Consider the following 20,714-nt stretch of genomic DNA (forward strand, 5'->3'; position numbering starts at 1 on the left):
TGCCTTTGATGTTGCCACCCATTGTGTTATGGTGCATGTGACAATAAAGCTCTTGAATTTTGAATCTATTCCTATTGGTTTTACTCACCAATTTTACTACTATGATCTGGGATTGCAACAACATTGCTAGAACCAAAAGAAGACAAGCAGTCAAGTCAATCTGCCTTAGTGGGTAGATGGAAGATTGAGAATAATAATAAAATAATACATTTTATTTATACAGTGCTTTTTAGAAACAAAGTTACAAAGTGCCTTACACAATTGGACCAGGATTAAATAAAATAAAACAATAAATTGGGATAAAATACCCAACAATAACATATAATCAAAAACTATAAAAACAACAACAGTAATAAAACAGATTAGACATGTTGGAAACAAAAGAGTGTGCTAGCAAATAATAAAAGGTCTTTTAAAAAAAAAGAAAAAAAGATGGTTCGAGACATGATCCACCAACAAAAATGTCATGATTAAATAAAATGAGTACTACACACAACTGTCATGAAGACTTCATAGTGTACAAGAAAACTGAACACTGAAGATGAAAGTCTCAACATGCATATACTGCTGTTGGAATAGATAATGTGCTTTTCACAGTGGAGGGTTTGACTCCTGGGTCCAAGCCCTGCTTTACACTGCAGCCAAGAGGACTTTCACCCATCCAACAAAGAAGGAGAGTGTTAAGATTATAAGACACTGTCAGCCTCAAGAGACACTTTGCAGCACAGACAGGACGGGAGGCAAGCAAAGTAAGCAAACAAAGCCACTGGGACTGAGATGTTGTGTGTTTATCTTTTGCTATGAAAACACATATCGGCCTTTTTTGTTTTGCTCTTTTTATCAGATGGCCATAATGAGTGGCCTTCTGAGTAGTTCAATAATGAGGCCGTATGATCAGAGGGTGCTTTTATCGTCCTCAGAAAACTTCAAAACCAACAACAACAAACATTTTGAAAAGCCGGCTGAGCCTGAGGAGCCGGCCTCTTTTATCAGCCTCTCCTCCAATTGTGATTCTGTTTCATGACAGAAAATCTGGTCTTATCAAGCCTTTATGTTTTTTTCCCCAATTATCCTCAAATCTCTTCTTCTACCGAATGCCACACCGTGGAATCATTACTAAACCTCCATCCCACACTTGCTCCTTGCTTCTCTGAGTGGAAAAGTCTATTAAATGCTTTCATCTGCCCACAACGTCACATCTGGTCTGAGATCTGACATCAGTGCAGAAGCCTGTGTCAGATGTGGCTCCCAATTAGCTTCACCACCTCCCATCCCTCCTTTTTTTTTTTTGGCCTTTTGGAGCAGAGAAACCTACATGAAAAGGCCAGAGGGCTGCTGGGGTAGCAGGGCTGGAGTGTAAAAACAGTACTAATTGCGCTTGGCTGCTCTTTATGAAGTTGGAAGTCATGTTGTTCGGTGCCACGCCCTCCTCCTTCACTCTAAAGTCACACAGAGGTGACAACTACACACTATAAACACCCCCCCCCCCCCAGCCCCCCAGCTGGATTTGTAGCCGCTGCGATCAAAGTCACAAATGGGGATGATAGGTCTGGTGCTGAATGTGTGTGTGTGTGAAAGAGAGAGAGAGAGAGAGAGAGAGGGGAGGTAATGTGTAGGTTCTGTCGTCGTAATTCTTTATGACTGTAACCGCTGTAGGGCTTGATGAGCGAACATGACGCTAACATGCTACACTCTGACGCAGTGGGTGTGTGTGTAAAAGCGCATGTTTCTTACTAGCAGAGCATCAGAGACCACCAAAAATACATGCGTTCCATCTCCAGTAGAAACACCTGTTCAACAAAGCTGGGCAGTGTCTTGAACAGATCGACTGTAGACATCGCTTCGACACGTAGATGTGTTCAGTTCATAAACAAACAAATCTTAAACACACCTCAGGGTGCAACTGAATGTCTGGAGGGTCAGGATTCCTGGACTACACTTCACTCGTGCTTCGATGTGCTTTAATCAGTGGTGTATTGTGAATTGCTTGTTGAAAAAAACCAAAACTTTAAGCATTTTTACTGTAGCAAACACAAGGTATACACTCCAGATGTCTAGCTCTTGCCCCTAAGAATATAAATGAATGTGAATGACCAAGTCTGTAGCCTTCTGCAGTTCAGCTTCCGTCACTGTTGACTGAAAGCACAGTGGCTGCGATATAAAGCATAACGTCAGCTCAGCCACTAAAGCACTAAAGCCATGGAATCATCATATTCATGCAGGTGTACAGAGAGTTTAACTGCTGGACATAAGATGTCTCTGACTTCAATGAAAAGTCAATCGTCAGTGTATGTGCACTGAGAGGTTTCAAGTTTCGACATCACACTTGTGATGTGAAAACGGCCTTTTAGTGTCAACCTGCATGAGTCATTCTGCACAGAGAAGCTCAAACATTTGAGTGAAGTACAAAAAAACACATTTTTGAGTGGAGAGGGACTTTAACAAAAGTGAGCAGACTACAAAGTCAGAGATTATGGCCTTGTTCACACCTGGCATTAACATGAGTCTTGGATAATCTGAACATTGAGATCCAATCTCACAGACCGTCTGGGCCACACACATATGGCCACATTCTTCTAGCAGTGTGTACGCAAATGTGTCCTGGGCCACTTTGAAGGACTACCTACTCAACTGACATCCTTTCCGTAAGAGGAAGTACGTACTCATTCGCACGCCAACACATAAAGTGCAAAACAACAAGAAGAAGCCACAACAACAAGCAAAACGGATTCTCGTGGACGGAGTACACATGAAACATGCTGTCTGATTTCAAATTTCAATTGCCAAAGAGTTTTGACTTTGCTGGCGTACCGCGGTCTTCATAAACTACTTCTTCTTCTTCTTTTAATTTCCGGCAGACTAGGCACAGGAGGCGCATTGCTGCCTCCTGCTGGTTAAAAACAACAATTTGCTCTTTGCAAATGGAAATGATTTGTGTGTTTATATGCAGATAGAGCAAGGAAGTAAGATCTGATCACAAGTAGTCACTCAAGACGCATGTGGAGATGCATTCTAATGCCATTTGTGAACTGACGTATTTGCAGCTGTCCATTTGTGATTGGATCACAATCACCTGTGTTAATGCTAGGTGTGAACAGGACCTTTGAGTCTTTGTACCAAAATGAATTAAATTATAAAATTAATATGTGAGTCATAATTCCCACTGTTGCTGTGTCTGTCTGAATGAAAGATCAGCGCAGCACTCTGCTACCTGTCACTGAGTGAACAACTGGAACAGTTTACGATTAATGCCATGGACACACTACACGATTTTCAAAGTCGTCAGATCGCTGTACCGTTCACACTACACAACTATCTGTCTTGTAATCGGGAGTCTTGAAGTCGTTATTGTTTGCACGCTACATGACTGATTGGCAACAGGGGGTCACACATTACAAGCAAGCAAGCAAGCTCTTGGATCGTGTCTTGAACAGTTCACACATAGCGATCAAGCGCCCATTTGCAAGCGCCGAGCCAACGCCGATTTGCCTCCGATCTGGGGGCTTTTGTCGGCAATCTCCAAAAACTGTTGCCGAGTAGAAGAGGGGTAGAAGAGGGGTAAAATCATGTAGTGTGAACTCGGCATAAGTGGCTCAGTTATCACATCAATGCAACTGGTAGCAGTATAGTAGCAGCAGTTGTGGTCGATGTTATCTGTAATGTGTCAGACGTCCTGACTACCTGTATTCAGCTGATAGTAAACTGCAAACAAAATAAGATTTGACTGGATTTTGCTGTCAAAATGGCAAAGTTGAAAACACTGATTGGAGAAGACTGGTCAGCTGAACTGTATCATGCACAGTTCTAGGTCTATATTTATATTCTGGGGCTCTACTGATATATCTTTGCATGATTTACAGTTAAAAAAATATTATACTGGCCCTTTATGCAGCCCCTCAGTTCAGCCTCTATGTTTAACAGAGCATTTTAGCTCCTGTCTCTCTAAGCCCCCATCCTGATGAGCCCATTCTGTTCTGATCGGTCAGCTTCCTGCTGACTTCCAGCAACTCAGGAGGCTTCATTAACAAATAGTAGTAATAGGATTTCACTTCTTTTTCTTGTTCTATACTTGAGATGGAAACCTCTCAAATACATCTGTACATGTTTTGAGTTGAATCTGATCTGCAATATGCGAGTAGTCAACGTGAACAACCTGTGGAACAACCTTAGCAACAACCTTAGCAACAAAGGCCATGGAATAGATGGCCATTTATGGGCATGTGTGAATGATCTGATGTCATCACGAGGCGGAAGTTGAAGTAGCTTTGCAAACTAAGAGCATTCAGAGCAGGCTGGAGCAGGCTTTTGATTTGCAGGGAGCATTTTAACATACCTTCACCTCAAGTTTTGGACCTTTGACCATGATTAATGTAGACATCTGACATCATAACAATATGAAAATCACAAAAAGCATGTTATGTCCCCTTTAAACTTCCTTAGAGCTCTGCTTTGGACTTATTTCACACTAGTCTGACTGTTTCTCTGTTTATTTGCTAGTTTTTTTTACAATATGACTTGCAAGCTTCTTCATTTAATGGTGTCAATCTCACGCGGACAGTATGTACAGTATACTAACTGACCTTTGATCATATAAACATCTTCTTGCTTCAACATAAACCTTCTTCTTTTCCCATTCATTCCCTATATTGTTCCTTTTGTCATTTTCTTTTCCTCTTCCTGATTCTTTTCTTTGCTTTCCTGTCGGTTCCATCCCACTATCTTTTCCTCCTCCTTCTTCTCATTTTACTCCCTCCTCATCCTCCTCCTCTTCCAATCCCCCCACAGACACAAGGACAGTCAGCCCATTTCTATCCTGTGCTGTTTATCTGTCTGATCATGTTCACTCTTCTCTGATTTTCTCTCTCTCTTTACTTCACTGTCTCACTCCGCCTGCCTATTCTTCCTTTCTCTCTCTATCTAACTACATCTTTCTTTCCTCTTCCTCCACTCTTTCCTTTCTATCTCTTTTTTTGGTCAGTCTCACTCTTCCCCTCTCTGTGGCTCTCTCTCTCTTCTGCATTTATTATCGCCAGCTGAGAAAAACAGAGGAGTCTTTTGGCGCCGAGCCAGAGCAAACACTGATATCCAACCAGCCCCCCTCACTGCTCTCTCCTTCCACTGGCAGCTGTCCATAACTAAACACACAATGTAACAGTACAGACAGACACAGACACACACACACGCACACACACATATACACACACTCCCCGGAGTGTTCACTGTAGCTGTTTGCTTGGCTGACGTGCTCTACTATAATTGCAGTGGTCTGTACGGTACACTACAGCCTGCAGCTGTGGACCTTTCCAAAACTTAGGCTGCAGCCAACCAGAAACAGCAACAAACTCTGGACAGGCAGAAAATAAACAGACACTTTTAGTCTTTTATAAGGCCTCTCCAGTCATTTTCCTCTGCTTTTTTTTTTCATAAAGATTGTCTACTTTGTTAGACCAAATGTAGAGACAGGAATAGAAGGAGCAGAGACAAGAAAAATGATTAAAAAACATATTTACATTAGATGGAATGATGTTGATTAGTTTATCCTGCTGAATCATTGAAAACGTCAGAAAACTGTTGCGTAGCTGACCGAACAGAGGTAACAGTGTCAAGTTCCTTTTTCATAAACTCAAAGTCATGCTCTCACTTCCCTAATCTGAGCTATTTTCATATTCTTGCGTATCATTGTCTGACAATGACGCATTTTATTGCAATTTCTTTAACTTTTTCTCTACTCCTAGCTCTTTTTTAAGTAACACAGAGTAGAAAAACCCATGATCAGTCTCTTGTGTCTGCAAGCATTTAAGCTGATGCATCATCAAGCAGGACACTGAGTCACTACTCTGCAGCCCTGACCTCTGACCTCACTGTGCAGGAGGATGAGCAAACTGATGATGACTGATTCCTTCTGTACATAACTAAAGAACAAAGGGGTTATTACAATCATTTTTTTTGTGTATGTGAAAAAATAAGGAAAAGGAGAACACACTGAAATTGCTCCTAAAAGTTTCATGGTGCGTCTCCTTCTATTTTATATGCGACTGTTGTCCCACACGTGTACCTAACTAGTGTTGAATGTGCACACTTTTTTTTTTTTATAGTATGTGGTAAACAATAAACCGTACTCATGTCAAAAACTTGTTTTTTTACAGACAAAGCCTGTTGCATTATGCTGAATTTCTAGAAAAAGGAACAAAACAGTGTTTTGCAAGAATTAATGCAACAAATATGTTTATTGCAGAGACAGAAGCAACTGAGACAGCCTAAAGCTACGGAGGAACTGTAGTAGGTTCTCAAAATGCTTGAAACAACCTACCTGCCAAGTACCTTGAAAAACTGTGTTCATGTGTATCAAGGAGAATTGGTGCTGTTTTAAATTTGGGTTTCTTCTGTTTATGAAACTTTGTATGAAGTTAATTGATAAATTAAAACAAGTCATTGCGTTATTTTGGAAAGCACCCTCACTTTACTTTCGGTTCCTAAAACATTTGTTTAGTATGGTGTGTACATCATGTGCACAAAAATGTGACTTTTTGGAAAAAACTGTCAAATATTCATACATGTTGTTATTGCTCGTGTGCAATTCTCCTGAATTGTCACACTAGGAGTCAGTTGTTGTTTATTTGGGGAAATATTCACTAACAACCAGTGTTTACTCTTTGACAGATAAACCGACTCAAGTGCTTGCAAGTCTACTCCATTTCCTAAAGTAAAAGGAGAAAGAAATATAAAGATTAGATTTTTGTGACACCCTGATTTGGTTTATAGAGGAATAGTTAGTTGTTTTGTTTGTTTTTTTTTTTTTTTTTTAAAGTTTGCCTTTTCTCCTCTCTGTAAGTAAAAGATACTTGGAAAATGTAATTAATTACTCTATTGTTCATTCAGAAGTAATCAGATTACTCATACTCAACAGAAGCTGTAATTAGTAACATAACTTGCTTTATTTTTCAAACGCCAACTGCCTTGAAACTGCTTCCAGTCTTTATGCAAAGTTAATGCTGGACCAAACGTGTCCTGATGTTCTATAAATAATGCTCAGAAATAGTATCAATACAAATCTTTTCATATAGCTAACTTAGAGCTAGCTTAGAAAGCAAACAAGGTTATCTCCCAAAATGTTGAACAATGTTTTCTGTACCTGAATGCTCCAGGGATTAAAGAATGTGATTAAAGAATTTGAACCATAAAGCATCACTGCCCAGAACCTTCATTAATCTTTAGACTTTCACTCATCTCATTGGTGAAGCATCTTCATTAATTTCCCTCTTTTTCTGAGCAAATCCATAGATTCGCCCCACCTCTCAGTCACGACCCTGCACATACAGTATGTCTCTAAGGTAAACCTTCAATTGTTTCCACACACACATGCTGACAGCTTGTTAATGACAGGTAATAAAGGTTGTGTAAACACATCTGTTGGTGCTGAGTTACCAGACAGTAAAAGGCCTTCTCTTCTGGTTGTAAAACTCTGAGCCATCAGGCTCAGTACAGAGCGCCCATTATCAGTCCTGTGTCCTCGTTCTGAGCGCTGACCCTCAATAACAATTCAGCTGCCCGATCGTCACCAGTTTGTTTTTGTTTGCTTGTTTTGTGTCTTTTGTGGAAACTTGTTTGAGCGCGCCCCCCCACCCCCACCTTTTCTGTGTTTCGTCATTGTGTTTTTATTACTTCACACGGACGCTTTTGAATAAAAAAAGCCAATGACAAATGATTTGGAGACATAAAAAAATCCAACCAGAAAACATCTGTAGAAAGCTATTTTTAAAAGGGCAGAAAAAATGCAAAATGGGGATTGTTTTTCCCAATAAGCTGGGCAAAGCCGTAGTTTCATTCATTGTAAAAATTTTGTATTATTGCAAACTTGAAACACACTTTTAAAATGTGTATTTCTTCACAAACAAAGGAAAACACACGTGTAGGGACCCCATTTTGCTGGGTAAAATCAAAAGATTAGCATTTACCCATCCCCCATGAACGCCCATCCACACACACACTCCCACACTACATGCACACTAAATAGTATCCTGCAGGAAACACAGTAATGAGCTAGTGGGCACAAGCTGCTCCGTACTGGAGGAGCAGGTTTTTCTGAGCGTCCTGTGGGCTTTTCTACCGGGAATAGGTGCCACATGGCTGATAACCAGATCTGCCTCACGCTCTGAACAGATGGGACTGGGCGTATCATTAGTAGCGCAGTGGTCACCAAATGAGATGAAACCAATAGCAGTAATTAAGAACAATCAATAACAGTAAATGAGACTTGACACAAAGGACAGGACACCACGGACGCTGAGACACAGGGGTTAAACATGTCCCAAAGCACCTATTACGACGTGCAGAGCTTTGTCAAATGAGACTGTTTGATAAAATCACTGGCAGAGATTCAAGAGGAAGGATGCCAATAACATGCAGATTTATTTGACTCAAACACTGGTGATGCAAATGAATAAATTCATGTTTTTCTGTGCAAGTCAATGAGCTTTAACGTCTTCCTTTTGAAATTCAAATGTAACACCGACAGCTGAAGAGCACCTTTAGAGCGTGATATCTGAAAATGTAGCTCTGCGTAACATTTGTGCAGTCTGTCTAAGGGGCTACTTGCAGGTCATCGAGTATAGAGTCTCATACAGGTGTCAATGATCATCTGTGTTTTAAAAAAAAACAGCAATACTGTATTTCATTTTGAGAGCTCTCCATGATCACACCTGCACAGAACAACCTCAGCAAATGTGCAGTGAGTTGAGTGCCTGTGGAGCAACTGTAAAAGGCCGGGGTATACTTGCAATGAACCAGGGGGTGCAAGGTTTCGTCCCACCAAGTCTAAAGACAAGAGTGTTTATACTTGAAGCGTACTGATACCTTTAGGACACAGAGTTGCTGAGTAAGAAAGAGAATACTATTGACAGATATACCACTTCAAACTGATGACAAACTTGCTCATGTCTCAACAACATAATAGATGACATAGGAAAATTCTGGTTTAGAAAAAAAAAGAGTACTTAAACATAAATTTTCAGTAAATGTGCAAGACAGTACAGAATGAAACGCAAGTATAGTGCTCTTAACAAGCGCACACTCACACATTGGCACTAAAAGTACAACCTGTCTATCTTATAACTCTCAAAACGATTCCAGGTGTTTTCGGCATCCTGCTCTTTCCTTCTCTGCAGGGACTGTGAATTAAAAATTATATAAAATAAAATGCTGGCCACGTCTCAAGGCCGATGCAGCACATGTGGTTTTAATAGAATTCACACCTTAGGGAAGGACAGGGAGGGCGATACAGAGAGAGAGAGAGAGAGAGAGAGAGGGGAAAAGAAAAGGAAAAAAGGGAGAGAAAGATCGTCAGATAGAGAGGGACCAAAAAACTCTTTATTTGTTTTGACGTGTGGAGGGTTTACTCCTCTACCCGTACTGTTAAAGATGGTTCACAAAATTATCATAGATATTTTGTTTTCCTAAATCCATCCTCGCTCAGTTTGAATGATTAAAAGATCTGGAACATGTAACGGAGCCAAAAAGGAAAGTGAGCGCAGCAATGTGTCCTGGCTTGTTTTCATTCAGCCTCTCTGGCTCGTTTATGTCAAATCAGCAAAGTGTAGGCCAGGGGCTGGGTGAGGTTTTGTGTTTGTGCGCTCTGAGTTTGTGTGTGTGTGTGTGTGTTAACAAGTGGTGATTGTTTAGCAATATATGTGGGAGTTTACAGAGAAACAAGTGAGCAGTAAAATGAGGGCATATCTCTTCCTTTGATGATAAGGCACTGAAATGAAACGTGAGGGTGAGAGATATAGAGAGATCATGAAAGAGAGAACATCAGAGTCGGAGGTTGCAATGAGATGTCCAATAAAAAGAGAGAAAACTGAAGTGAATAAACATATGTTAATACAGAATACATACTGTATATTACTGATTTATTTAGTTACACTGTCATTCTGTTTCTCTATGTTGCAATATCAGTATTGCTACTTGCTCTACTCTGTACTTATGTCAACTGTTGCATGTCTGTTTGTGTTAAGCAAATGTTGTGGAGATTGTAAATCCCTCTGAGGCATGTTTGTGATTTGTGTTTTTGGGTGGTGCATATAAATATGTACTTGAGAATATTAAAGGCGAAAGACTAGTAGACAAGCCCAGACTTGTACTTGAGTGTCACTGTCACTAATGTGATGTCTTAATTTCACATTTCAGTAGCTATTTCTATCTAAAATCTACAACACAAACCTGTGTACCCTGTAGCATTTCTGTCAGTCACTATTGGAACAGAGAGAGGGACGATCTGCCCAGCTGGGTTGGAAGTTACAGTTAAATAGAATGATGTAAATCCTGGACCACCAAGATGACACCACTGTTCTTTTTATTTTCAGTGTTTGGGCTTTTTTGTTGGGCGAAGGCACATATTAGTGGATAGCAGGTGTTATAGCTACAGCAAGAGAATGAGAAGCAACTAGCACAGTGTCATTTTTTCCCTTATCTGTTTTTATCTTTACCAATTTGCAAACTTGTGAACTCGTGCAAATTCATGTAAAGATATTTCTTTTACCCTGCATAGAATAAGGTGAAATTTGGACTGATGCTGGTTATTCTGAGATGAACTGAATTTCTCAGTCCCTTTAGACTAAATAAATCAATTGATCCTGGTAGACATGTTCACACATGTTAGATGTTAGATCATATCCGACAATAGCAGGTTCATCCACAGATCATCTTGAGACCAGCTTTGTATCATTTTATGTTGGTAGAAATATGTAATTAATTTAATAATGTTTTAAAAGCAGCTGAAAAGTATATATAACTTGTTTTTATTAAATGTTTTTGCTGTGTCCTCTCATGGGCCAAAAACAAGAACTAGGTGGAAATTAAAGCAAATATATGCAAATAGGTGCAAATTAGCTTAACCTGTGAGACTTTATACCATATACTCTATTTTCATACAGTATTAAGTTAGGTTAGGCCTGGTAGACTAGCCCGGACTTGCACTTGTCTCAGCCTCTCACCCCCCACGTCTCACCCCCAGTGGAGAAGCTAAAGCTTGACTCTTTGGTCATTTACTGCCAGTTGCTCGGATGCAATCAGCACCGCTGGCTCGTCTGTATCCTTCACAGCTCGACATTCCACCCCTCTGGACAGTGAACATAATTCTTCACTTTCTCCCCTTCTGGGTTTCTTTGGGACGTTTTTCCTTTGCAGGAAGCCAGATGGGATTCTGGCATGCCAGGCATTTCACCTGGTTCCAGTTGTGTCTCTTGACGTTCCCCCCCGCTGAGGGCCCGGGCATGAACCACCTCCTGCTGAGGCACGCGACGCCCCTCGCATTGTTCCCGGCTTTGGCTGCACCTCAGGACTTCACCGCAGGCTATTGTTCCTGCCAGTGGGGAAGAGAAAGAGGCAAGTTCGCACAAACTCAGACTCAGACTGACACACGCACACATGCACACTTTTGTACTTGGAATCACTTGAATTGAAGAAACGTTTCCAAAAGCCTACAAAGAGGACACACCTATGTGATTCTTAATTCTACTAAATACAATAAAACCTCAGATTTATTAGTGTCTGCTGTGTTGTCCCTCTCTGCCTGTTTTAGTGGGCTTCAGCCTCTTTCAGCCTCGTGTAGTCTGTTCCTCTTTCCTTGCTCTACTTTCTTATTGCCTCTCCTCGTCCTTCTTGTTTACTCTAGTCTCTCCATAGTCCACCAGTGGTTTTGCTGCATGTATAGCCCTTTCTTTAACATATTGCATTACATTCCTCCGGTATGGCTGCAGGCAGTTGATATGCAAGGACGATCATTCTAGGTCAATGCTTTTGTGGTAAGTCTTGTGCATTAAGAAAAAGTTAATATTTGCGAAGGTGTGAGTCAGAAACATCCATCTAGAGTCACTTTTGAGCAAAGTGATGTTACAATATTATAATGCATAAAAAAGTATAAAAACAAAACAAAAATAAAAAGAAAACCACTCAGTCTTTATAAAATAAAACATTGGCAAAAGTTCAGTAAGTGAGCCTTTTATCTCTCTAAGCCCGTGTTCCTTGAGCTAACTTTGATGCTGTTCTTTAAATATCATTGCAATCATCATTATTTAGACCTACCACCACCACCACCACCAGGATGTTCTGGGAGATAAGACTTAGTGTCTCCATCTTCTGCTTGTTGGCTTTACACCACCACAAACAGCATATAGACTTTGGGGGATCTTGCCCTTTGGAGTCAGTTTATAGTCGATAAGAATTAACAGTGCATATTTTCGGACAGTCTTTCCTGGAAGGCATTCATAGTGTTGCACTCGGTTGTTCAAATGAAAAGGGATGAAATTGCCAAGAATGAAAAGAGAAATAGAGAGAGAAGTTCAAACCCTGGTTCCTTTCTCACTTCTACACAATTGGCCAATCAAGGCGTGCAGATGTTGGATCATGGGATTGCAGGAATGGTCTCTCATTGACCCCTAAATCTGACGTCGGAAAGGTGTGGGGGGGAAGAGGTTTTCAAAGCTATCTGACTGTCCGACAAGCATTCTGTTACTAACCTCAATAATGAATGTTACACAGAACGGAACTGATGCTTATCTGACTGTCAAAACTAAGACAACTGGGATTTGGTCTTGGGTGTACTTGGTTCTCTTGCTGTACTTTTTTCCACACCAACTGAGGATACTGACAAACTGAACTGTTACCAGTGAAGACGGTAAAACATCTCCTGCTGCGTATATTTGTTATTAAAATTAATTTACTCTCCTATTCAGAGATGAACATGCAGGTGTCGCAACACAGCGAACACTGCAACACGATCAGTGCCAGTGTTTACTGTTCTGCTTTGTCAAATCAACATTTGACATTTTCAACTTTCAACTTTAAGCCTAACCTGAAACCATAACCTGACAAATTATTCTACAGAGTTTGAGGTGAAGTGAAGAGAAGGAAGCAGTGAATTCACTGTTCTGTGGCCAAGAGTTTAACAGCAAAGGAAACTAACACATCCAGATGGACATTGTGTGCTTGGTGTGTAGGTGAAATTCTCACTTCAAGCTTTTGTGGAAACTATAATGCGGTTTTGGGACCAAGATTTGTGCCGTATTTGTATTTAAGAAAAAAAAAAAATGTAGTGGATACTCAGATTTTTTCAACTACTCAGCTTTCCCCCACTTCCCTCTTCACATCAAGAATGGTTCTCATTGGCTCTGTGTGTGTGTAGATGCATTATCCATTACCAAGCTTGAGTGAGCAGTATTTTTGGTAAATTGGCAGCATGACAAGCCGCGACAAGAAAATTGTCTGTGTGATTAGCGTGCTATACATTGGTACTGAGATAATGGCATGATGGCACATACAGCTGGTGTGCACTCTAAAAAAACATGTACCGCCTGACTGAGACGAACAGTTGGCTCTTTTGGCTCAGGGCTTGGCTTTGTTTCCAAGTTCTGTGGAATTGGCCAAAACAATGGAAAAATCATTTCGGAGGAGAAGAGTCGAATTTCCCTGTCTCAAACAACCACAGATATTTAAGTATTTGATGGTGCTGTGAATTTGAGCTGCGCCTCATGCACATTGGACATGCATTCAGCAGAAGGATTTTCCACAGAGTTTGTTTACCATGTTTGAAATCAATATAATACACTGCCGCTACTTTTTGTTTGCTGTAAATATATATTTTCTTTAAACTATGTGAGAAAATGTAATGAACATATTTGACAAATAGATGCATTTTTCCCCTCATTTTAAGTGTGTTGTATATGAATATAGATAAAGAATGATTAAATAATGCAATGAATTTGGATTTGAAAGAAAACACAAAACGTTAGTGACTTTTTTGGATCCTTCGAAACAAAAACAAAAAAACAACCGTAAACAGCTGGAATTTTATATAATGAACAATAGTGGAGGGAGCACTGCAACAGGTGAGGATGGAGGGCCAATGCTGGCTGCTAATGCTACCAGTAAACTGATTCTGAAGGATGCTAATGCTTTATATGAAGCTGGTCCCAAGACTGATGTAACAAACTACTTCAACATGCTTTAGAGGCATTTAGAGATCATGCTATGAAAAATGTCACATTGATTTAGCATTCTGAACAATTCTTAAGGGCAAAACTGTGCCATGCAACTGGTAGCACTGTGCTTTTTTTACTTTTTACCTTGTGAGTGTCTGACCAGTAACAGAAAGTTGTTCAGCCTGTGCATATGCCAAAAACTTACTTATTGGTTTGCCTCAATGTGTGGCTCACTGCACATGTGCATTAATGTCTCTTTCCCTGGCGTTCATGGTAAAATGTTCATAAAACATTCACGGTTAAAGATGAAATGCAAACAGTAATAATTGTCCTTGTTTGCAGTTTGAGTTGTCCTCTGCAGTTTCACAGACATCTTTCTTAACTGTGGTCCAGCGGGAAAATATTTTTCATGCAGCAGGGAAGTTTTCTGTTGCAGTATTGTGGTTGGCCACTGGGACAAATTGGCAGCAAGGCTGTCTCAGATCCTGCACCAACAACACCACACCAATGAAGACCCATATCATTTTTTTTTTTAATTATGGAGGCTTATTGTTGATCTGAATACATCCTCACTACATCTGAACTCTTAAACTATGCATAAAGAGGATGAGGCACTAAAAACTGTCCTGATGTAATCTCTGTATGTCATTTCTCTAGAAATGCTAGAAATGAGTGGGTAGCATCTTTTATATGTATATTGCTCTCGAATTTCGAATCACATTTGATGCCACCAGTTTTGTTTTATGAATCACTCAACACCCTGAAAATGTCACACAACATCTCACTTTTAGAAGGGAGTAATTATCCTCTGGAGCCTACGTGGAAATAGGGCCCAGTGCTGTTGATAGACAGTCAAGGGTTTAAGTTTTTAATTTCTGAAGGACAATATTTCCATCCATCCACTGTGCTATTGTTTAGTACAAACAGATAATAGTTTAATCTGACAGTAAGAGGAAAAAAATTGATTTTATTCAGACAAAAAAAGCAGGCATTATCAGGTTATTTCATGTACTTTTTCCATCACTTCTGTTCCTTAATTCAGCTAATCTCTAGATACGGTATTTGGGTCTGTTACAGAGACGTCTCCTCATTTAGCGGTGGACAACAGCTGTATTTAGCTGTGTCCTAACCACTTGGCTGCTGCCCAGTTTAGATTATCACCCTCGTAAAATGCAGCCATGGCTAATTACACGGGAATGGAGTCCGTGACTTGTGCAGTTTTGGGCAAAAAATGCACACTTGCAAAGCCACATGGACAAAATTTATTCGCGAAAAGTGCAAGCAACGAGACACAAACTCACTAACATGTACACACTCGGATACACACACATATTTACACATGCTAGGGGCCGACACATGGTGAGGACCACCCAAGAAGGAGCAGCCTCTTTGAAAATAATGAAAATTCCGCTGCAGCCTGGTTCTGCACAGCAGGCCGAGGCAGCGCTGCGTCTGCACTGGAGAGTGCATGGAGGCTTGCATCCCACCTGGCTGCAGTGGTTGCTGAGTACAGGCAGAGAGCCATAATGATAAACATGTACCATTTTTCCACCTGCAACAAAACCTGTGTGGTGCATCAGTGATCTCTCTGCCTGTGGATGCTGTCAGTAGGGAGACTACAGCAGTGCGAGAAACTGGACAGTTTCCCGGCTAAATTATGATGGAAATGTCACAAATGGAACTACATTTGATTCTAACTATCTCTCTGTTAACAAAAAACAAAAAAATTCTTGGTTTTGCAAGTCTTATTGGCTGCCAGAGATATGATGTCAAAACCTGACTGACTCACATATGTCCTTGGCAAATGAGAAATCCAATAAAAGTCAACTTTTGGAAAGAAAGATCAATGTACTGCTTTCATGATTTATGAGTTTTAAAATGTGTTTATTTTGTGATCACAGTAAGGAAATTCTGTGAGAAAATCACCTCATGATTATGAAGGAAAATATGCTGTTTTGGCATTTGTAATCTCAACATCAAAAGCTGTCAAGAAGACCATCAATATGTTAAGTTATGATTGAGACAAATTAACAAATTTTCACTTCATCGCCAATCGCTGTAAGACAAAATGTTTCAACCCTTTGAAACTGCTTTCTTGTTTTAATAACCTGGCGTCCAGTGAGTCTTCAGGTTTGTATTGATGTGTTTCTGCATTTCTGACAGCAACAAGAGCTGTTAAACTAAATTACAGACTAATAAAGCGTGCCTCCTTTAGAAACCCAGCTTAAATGGTGCATTGTGTCAGCAATCACAACTCTTTCTTTCTTTCTTTCTGTTGGTCTGTCTTTCTTTCTTTGTTCTCTGCTGGTAACCAACACTGGTTATCCCAGCTCTCCTTGCTCCTGCACCTCCCTTCATCACTTCACCCTCTTCTTTATATACTAAGCTTCTGGTATTGTTGACTTTGCTAAAACCTCATGTTCATGTACGATTACAGCTGTCTTTGTTGCTGCTAAGAATCATGGAGAGCTCTCTCAAAGAGCAGAGCCTTTTCTGCCAAATGTAACTATACAGCCATTTGCAATTAAATAGTTTCTCAACATAAGCGATTGAATTAAAAGTAAAACCAAGAAAAATAATGTCTCAGTGCTGGCAAGTGATCTCCCGGAATGTGCAGGGTACACACATTACAGCAAGAGATGTATGTTGCCCCCAATTGTAATAAATCTTGCTGATTACCACTTTAATATCAAAATTGTATCGATTTTGTTCCCTACAGCTTACAATTGCTCTTCCAAGAATCCTTTACACTGTTTCATTTTTTTTATATAAAAAGCACAAAGCCCATAATCAAAGCTGTGGGTTTCTCTGCGCTTTGGGGAATTGAATTTCAAGTGTTTGGATTAAATGAAATCCACATTACTGAATAACACACACACACACACGCACACATACACAGACAATAACCAAACCGCCTACATGTACACACCACCACTCGCCCAGTGGGTACAAGAGGAAAACAGCAGCTGAAGTGAAAACATGGCGGTGGTGAAAATCGAGGCTTTCCTGCTGGTTGAGACAATAAGTAGGAACCACATGGAGTCAAGAGGGTCTCTGGCTTCCTGTGACCAAAAAGTCTTCAGCCCAAAGAATGTACCAAACCCATTTTTACTATTCAAGTTAAAAGGTAAAGGAGAAAGGGGGTAATGACCCTCCAGACCAACATCCATCACTGAAGTCCAACCCTGCACCCTCTCTCTTCTGACTTAAACAAGAAGCACACTCATAAATTCCACAACTTAGGCTGCCAATCATACAGTTATAAGATGATCACCCACAAGTTTCAACTGGGTGATTATTTAGCATCCCTTAGCTGTGCCACAAGCCCTCCCCTGTTCCTGGTGCCTGGCAACCCCCCGTAGTGATGGTGTTACAGGGTCACAAATCTTGCTGAGATGCCAAAAAAGGCTCAAAGAAAATATCATTTTGGTTTTTGTAGCACACTCAAGTCTTGTGAAGTAGCCAAAACTTAATTTGTAGATCAAGAAGTCCCAAAACACAGAAAGAGTGTTGAAAAAGGTCAGTAAACACATCAACTCCACAAATTTTAAATTTTTTTTTCTTTTTGCCCATAGTTGAGAATTTATACATTTTTTTACATGCTCTTTGCCAGTCATTTTGATTTTAACCCTTTAACACCTACCTACCTTTTGTGGGTCGTCCTTTTTGATTGTTATGTATTGTGATGGGCTTTGACATAAAGTGTTTAAAGATTTATTCTATTGTTGAACTCCCAGACTGCTTTAAAGGTAGGAAGATACATACACATACATATTTTAAAATAATCAGTGCCTAGATTATCTTTATTCATTAAAAAAAGGCTAATCTGTCAATACACACATTCTATATAACTTCAAAAATATCAGATTTAATTTCATACAACCCAATAAAAAGGATCCAGTTAAAGAAAAAGATGACAATATTATTACTGGCCATACTTAAAGTCAGGATTACTGGAAGCGGAAGGATATTGATTCCATTGTTTAGGCTGGAGCACTGGGAAAGGACAATCAGTGAGACAATACAATAAGCTTCATTTCCTACATCAGCAGCACCATAGGACACCAATAATTAAGAGGTCAAAGACCAGAGACATAGTATCCTGTATGTATTGCTGAGATCAGCAAATAAGCATTTGAGAAAAAACCCAAGTGATAAATTATAAAAAGCAAAAAAAAAACAAAACAAAAAACAATCAATCAATCAAACTTTATTTATATAGCACCTTTCAAACAAATCAAATACAATTCAAAGTGCTTTACAAGTGATTAATAGGAAAGATAAAAATGAATTTAGAGACTAATGCACACCAAAATAATTAAGAAGCAAAGGTGCACAGTTTGCAGTGAGCAAAACACATGTCCAGTAAAGACAGTTTTTACTGGTAGCAATTATGAAACTATGAAAACAGTACTGGGCAACAAATGCAATAATAGTGATTATAAATTAGAAGAAGATACCGTAAACAACAGTCAGACCATAATTACTGTAAAAATATAGTACAGTAAAATGGCAACTAGATCCAAAAAAGTATAACTGTCAAATTACTTTCATTTTTCACGCTAGGAAGAAACACCAGCAAAGATAAACATTAAGTTCCCATTGAAATACAGCACGGTAACTATTCTAGTAAATATACACTGTGTCTTGGAGTTAGTGCTGACTGATACATTTGATAAAATGGAAACTTATCTGTTCCATGAGAGGCGAGAGTGATGGACATCAAAAATGCTTCTAAAAACGCTTTGTAGAGAGAAAAGTAGGAGGAAAGTGAAGGAAATGGCCTTTGGGAAACAGTACAGGAGCTCATTTTACTGTTAAGCTCTCTGAAGTTTCCTGAGTGATTCACCTTTTCAACAGCAGAAAACAGACAGTATTGGAGCAACGTCAACGTCAACGCCTGATTATCCTGTTTGAGACAATAAACAGTTATGATACTAGTTGGCTAAACTTACTATGTATTGCTCACCATTTTCTCTATTTTAAGTCACAACTGGCTCCATTTAGCAGAGATTGTACTAGGTGGATAGCAGCAGCCTGTGGTGTACTGGTAGGATCGGAGGTAGATGGGAGCCACAGTGGCAGTGCTCCACCCAAGCTGCAGCCTATTCAAAATACAGAACATCGGCGTTACCAGGTGGCATTCGCGACGGCAACCACTCCCTGTCTTAACGCTTCAGTTCAGATCAATGATTCACAATGAAACTGGATGCAACTTGCAAAAGAATCCCAAGACGTCTGATCGTAAACATTCTAAAACTGGGCTGTTCACATCAAAGCAATGCACACAGACACAGATGGCCATTTCCATAGCAATGCCGATGGTATATCCCATTACTTCTGCATTGATAAATGCATTAGTTGGTTTAGCTGGACTTCTGTTTGTTTTTGTTACTATCTATAAACAAATTAAACGTTACCCCTGTTTGGCTGATGAGTGTTTTGTTCATTAACATCAGTTAACTTAACTTCACAACATTAGCTTAGGCCAGGATGCTTGCAATCAAGCCAAGGCCCTTGTTTTTGTTTATTTTATTGGACTATGTTTTTGAGCTACAATCATAAAGTGAATGCTGTTCTTCAAAAAGTTGGAAGAGCTGGTCGTCTGTCTCCCCTGTCCGCCATGTTTTCATACTGGCCTGTGCTGTTTCCTGATCGGCTGAAGAGAAATAGTTACAACCTTATGTTCTAAAACTGCACTTAGCGTTTTGACCAGGTAGGTCTTTTGAGACCCCAGGCAACAGCATCGGACACTCTGCAACTAACCAGTTCACACCACTGCAATTTTCTCTGCACTATTAAACCGTTTTCTCTTGTTGCAAATCATTGATCTGAACTGGTGTTTAGAGTTACTCAGAATGTTGCATTAGCAACACATTAGCTCCAGACAGCTAGTAAAGTGGCTATCTTGGTTAGCAGTAAGCTGATCAGAGAAAAACTAAATTCTACTAAATCACAAATCAGTAATCACAGAACAGCTGTAATAAAAAGAGTATCTACAGACAATGCTCCATGAAGGGCATTTGGGGATTAGAAAAGAAGTCTTTCAGTATTTGCTTAGTCACAGATGGCAGGAAGGAACATTAAGCAGAAACTGCATCAGAATTGTGCAATAATGGTTGCTACTAGCGACAGAATGCCCAACTGAACTGCTGGTGGCACATTCCATGGAATGTGACTATGGCCCTGTTTACACCTGGTATCAACATCCGTCTCGGGTGATCCCATCACAAGTGGACAGCTCTAAATACAGGTGTAAACGCACCCAAGACACACTGAGGATGGATTGAGATCCGATCACTCAGACCACAGTCGGAGGTGGTCTGGGCCGCATGTGGCCACATTCTTTTAGCAATGTAAACGCAATGCGTCCTGGGCCACATTCTCTCTCTCTCTCTCTCTCTCTCTCTCTCTCTCTCCTACCGTTGTTAACCGGATTTGGTCTTTGAAAACGGAAATCATGTCCATGTTTATTTGCATATAGAGTGGGGAAGTGAGATTGGATCACAAGTGGTTACTCAGGATGCATGTGGAGACGCATGTTAATGCCAGGTGTAAACAGACGTGCTTAAAGCTGTCCACTTGTGATCGGATCACCCGAGACGTACGTTAATACCAGGTGTAAACAGGGCCTATGTTGTCACTATGAAACTGAGCCCAGTCTGAGTGCATGTTGTCACGGTTACTGCAAAAACAGAAAAATGCATGTGGATGTTTTAGTAAATTACTAAACTGTGTGGT

The 20,714-nt window shown here is 40.1% G+C and overlaps 1 long non-coding RNA gene across 1 annotated transcript; it reads right to left on the reverse strand.

Annotated features, from left to right (window-relative positions):
* Positions 1 to 3,923: 3,923 nt before the first annotated feature.
* Positions 3,924 to 20,276, reverse strand: LOC122986153. The gene is made up of 3 exons (XR_006404251.1): positions 20,153 to 20,276; positions 16,141 to 16,145; positions 3,924 to 3,934 (listed from the first exon to the last, which is right to left on the reverse strand). It is a non-coding gene; the product is annotated as an uncharacterized LOC122986153 (long non-coding RNA).
* Positions 20,277 to 20,714: the final 438 nt, after the last annotated feature.

Source organism: Thunnus albacares, chromosome 7, assembly GCF_914725855.1.
Source record: "Thunnus albacares chromosome 7, fThuAlb1.1, whole genome shotgun sequence".
Taxonomy (NCBI): domain Eukaryota; kingdom Metazoa; phylum Chordata; class Actinopteri; order Scombriformes; family Scombridae; genus Thunnus; species Thunnus albacares.